This window comes from Gavialis gangeticus, unplaced genomic scaffold (assembly GCF_001723915.1).
Source record: "Gavialis gangeticus isolate Ggan-Ray unplaced genomic scaffold, GavGan_comp1, whole genome shotgun sequence".
Lineage (NCBI taxonomy): Eukaryota > Metazoa > Chordata > Crocodylia > Gavialidae > Gavialis > Gavialis gangeticus.
Window position 1 is genome coordinate 50,793,226 of NW_017729031.1, and position 4,169 is coordinate 50,797,394.

Here is a 4,169-nt window from a genome sequence, read left to right on the forward strand (position 1 = left end):
ATGAAGAGCCCTCATCTCTGCAGCATACATACTTGCACACACTCTTCCAGTCCACCAAAGCCCAAATACAGTGACTCATCAAGACCTCTTAAAAAAGAGAATTCATTTTTCTAAACCTTTTTTGTGGATAATTAAGCACAATTAAAGGAATAGGCAAGTGTCAGTTAGGGCTGATGCATTAAATTAAGGGATGAAACGCAAATTTCTAAACAACACAGTGCATCATGTAGAGTTCCTATAGATAAGCCCCCTATAAAATAAATCAATCCCTAAACAAGCAGTCAAACACACCAACTGCCTGTGCTGAAAAACAGAAAGAAAGTATTAACGTATAGTATTTTTGGCACAACGATACCAGTATAAAACCAAAGCTTCATAATGAATCATCATGCCCAGGTGCAGTTTAATGACAGTCTCCTATGGGACTGTACAAGAATAGGCAATGAAGTCTGTCAGTCAATCTGAGAACCAGTATTAGAATAGGTCTCGTAGAGGTCTGTTACTTTGATTGTTCATTTAAATATCTTCTCTTCCATGTGAAGAGCTCAAAGTAGTTTAGAACTTCTCTGGTGAAAGGAGCCATAGTAAAAAAAAAATGCCAGAGAGAGGAAAGAGAGAAAGAAGTCAACCTCTAATCTAGACCCTTTAAAAAGCAGTGCATGAATAAGACATTGAGATGAGTTCTGACTTTGCCTCTTTCTTCAGAATGACATATAAAGTAAGATATTGTGTCAAGCCACAGTCTTGCCCTAAGAACCTCTCCCCAGCACACAACAGTAGCAGCAGACATTTTATGGCTGAGAAGCAGAGTATCTGCTCCCTTCCAGTACCCTCTTAAATGTCTAATTTTCTGGAAAGAAGCTAGGGCCACAGCAGCACAGACGGAAGCAATGCATACTACAAGAATATAGCTGCCACACACACGTGTATTTTCTATCCTTGGAAAAGAATTCTCATCTCAATCAACTCGAATTCCTCCCATAGCTGCCACTGCTACCTGGCCCTTTGCTTAACCCCTTCCAGCACACAAGGGCTACAAACTAGCCTCTAGAGAACAAAAGAATTGGTGTTATGGTTTGAAAAGCCATTCATGTGTGATGCTTCTGATACTATATTCTGCCCAGTTTCCCTGTTAAAACCATTACATTGAGGTTACTTTAGGAAGAGAAGCTCATTAGTGTCCATTACTTCTATAGGATTTAAGACTGTATGCCAGGGTTGGGATTTTTGTCTGTCTGTATTTAAGGAATTGCACTACTATTTTCTAGTCCAGCTCTCATTTCCAAAGCAATTCTATGTTTTAAAAAAGATTACGTTATAATTCCATTCCTCCATCTTTAAGCTACAAAAACTGGAAAGGCTTCATCACTCTTTAGACAGTGGTTAAGATCTTAAAATGTCTGCAATGGGTTTTTAAGGAATTTGGATAACATGACTTTTTATAGGAGCAACTTAATATTTTATATCTTTTTATTCCATATGCGGAGAAGAAAAAGGCTAAGGTTTAGATGGGTTAAATAAAATATCATGGTGATAAAATGCTCTATAAAAATCCCCAGTGTGAAAGATTGGCATTCATTGTACCCGAGATATGGCAACCTCTTCATCCAAAATTGTAGGTGAATGAACAGGCAAAGTGATAATCCATATTACCTCACACTGCAAACTCAATAGTACAACCAGTTAAAAAATCTAGTCCTAGAAACAAGTCTTAGTTTACTGTTTTGTTCCTGAAGGCAATGTGGGTCAGTGCACTCCAGCATAAAAGCTGAAAAAAAGATTTTTCCCTGCTTGCGCTCTCACCCCCATTATGAATTGCTAATCCAATTTTTTTGAGTTTCACACCCCATTAGTAGCCTCTTTCTCCCAAAAAGGTCCCCTAAAAATACCCTAAACCTAGCTAAAGGACATTGGGAAAGCCAGTTACTTCAGAAGGAAGGGAAGTCTCAGAAGGACTTATTCATAATGAAAAAGTTTACACTGTGCTGTAAAGCAACCTTGAAGTCATGATGATTAACATGGTATAGACAGGGTTGGTGCATCATACTATTTAGTAAGGGTAAACTGCAAATAGGTGACAATGTTAAACCATTCAGCCTCTGTCTACATAGAGCACTGTTCTGTGTTTAATAACATGACAGTTGCCACAACTTCAGGCTGGGTTCTGACAGTATAGAATTTACAAACGTGCAACAGACAGAACCAGCTTCTTCTAAATTAAGAAGAGGCATGCTTTCACCCCAAAAGAAATGTACCTACTTGTGGCTGTGGTGAACTGATTTGGAATTGAATTGATAGGATTAAGACTTCACTAAATCAGGTAATCCTGCCCTTCACTAGCTGTATGCCCTTACCGGAAAACGTAAAAGTGATAATACTTTATAAGCACTATTTTCTTTCTGCACATAATTATATACCAGTTTGCATTAGTTCCTATTGTGCTTGAATTCTGCAATACATATGGTCCTTTAAGATATACATAAATCCAGATCCTAATCCACTTTTAAGGAATCACAACTCCCTTTTTAATCCCTGGAATAATTAAACCAAGCTAAATCGGGCTTAAGGACATTATCAGAGCAGCAAGGGAATCAAACAACTGTTGCCTGTGCCATACCATGTATATAATCTATAGCCACATACATTGGGATTCTGTTCTATGCTTCCCTTTGCAGCCTCCTAATTCAAAGCTTTTTCCAAGAAAGGTATAGAGAGCCCTCCACCCTCCTCTCTCCCCTATGGAAATTACCTAGCCTAGGTGGCTCAGAAAAATTACAACAGCCTTTTCCACTATCAGCCCTGCCACAACAAGCCTCTTGCGTTATGACTTGTGAAGGAATCTTAAGAGGACAGCTTCAAAGCTATGGTCTGTGATAGCTGTAGGAAGAAAATTATGGCAAGTGACATATGGGGTCTGAGGGCCACCTCATTTCACTCCAGCAATTTTACCTATATAAAGGGGCAAGGACAGAAGTGAGATTCACACCAATAGAAGATTTTGTTCTCCATTGATATCCATCTAAGAACATTTATGAACACTAAAATATATAACAACATAATAATCCAACTACATTATAATTTTAAGATAAAATGTTCTCTGACCTGTAATACATGGCCTTGTAGTTTTATGATTTTGTCCAACTGTAAGAAAATTAGTTCATGCTAGTTACACAGGTATTGAATATGGTTATTGTGACTTTTCCTCTCTCTTTTTTGCTTTGTACTCATCTGTCCTGTTATTCCCATCTGCTTCTTTCATTTGGTGTCCTGAAATCTAGCTCCATGAAATGGAATCTACACTCCTATTGCAGCACAGTATGGGTTATGTATGTACCCAACTGAAGGGAATTTTTGAGAATAAATCATTGTCCTTTTATTGTGGTAGGCAACAAACATTGATTTTCTTGTTAGCATGTATAAGCAATCTTTCTTTTAAGAGGATATTATAATCATCAATAAATGTCCTCTAATTTCAGATTATGCACTTCAAACTAATACCATTAAAAATCATCATTTTAATCAGTTATTGATTACAGTTTGGGGACCTTCCACATATTCTTCTCAGTGCTGTTTTTTATATGGTAAGTACCATAGAACTGATGCCTTTGCCAGTTTTCAGGTCTTTGCAGTTATTATATAACAAATCAGATTTGCAATTCCATATTTATCAAATAGCAAATCTTTAAAGTCTGGGGGCAAGAGAGACTTTTTTTTTCTTCTCTGTTTAGTAGCATCTCTGCTGTGATCTTGCTTTGCCTCTACATTTTGCATTTACAAAAACAATTTAATGTGCTTCTCAGCTTGATAATCATGTTTAAATTTAAAGTACATAAGAATAACAAAAAACACGTAACAAAAGACAAACATGAAAACCCTACTGGACAGGGCTGAGTGTAATCTCACAAAAAGTCTAGGTTATGGATTGTTTGGATGGCTTGGATAGGGATGACCCATCTCCAGCTGTAGTTGGACTAGGGATGTAAATATTGTTTTAAAAACTATTTGGTTAACATTGTCTAATTATATCAGTTAAACAATTAATCAATAAACACAGCAACTCAGACAGAGCTGCTGCTGGGAGCCACTCTCAGCTCCTGGAGCCTTTGACTGGGGAGAAAAAGGAGGCAAGCCCAGCCAAGCAACACAGCTCAAGTGAAGCCCTGCACTAG

General features: G+C 37.6%; 1 protein-coding gene and 1 long non-coding RNA gene across 3 annotated transcripts in view; one reads left to right on the forward strand and one right to left on the reverse strand.

Moving 5' to 3' along the window:
• Window positions 1–4,169, forward strand: part of B3GALT1 (beta-1,3-galactosyltransferase 1) — a 288,164-nt gene that overhangs the window by 148,642 nt on the left and 135,353 nt on the right. Inside the window, exon 1 of one of the 2 annotated variants that reach the window (XM_019522748.1) lies at window positions 3,454–3,581. The exons of the other annotated variant lie outside the window; for it this stretch is intronic. The gene's annotated coding sequence lies outside the window, so the exon portion shown is untranslated. Of the gene's footprint in view, window positions 1–3,453; window positions 3,582–4,169 lie in introns of those variants that run through there. 2 annotated transcript variants of the gene reach the window in all.
• The window catches only part of LOC109301526, a 130,129-nt gene that overhangs the window by 89,070 nt on the left and 36,890 nt on the right, over window positions 1–4,169 (reverse strand). The gene's annotated exons all lie outside the window — the stretch shown is intronic.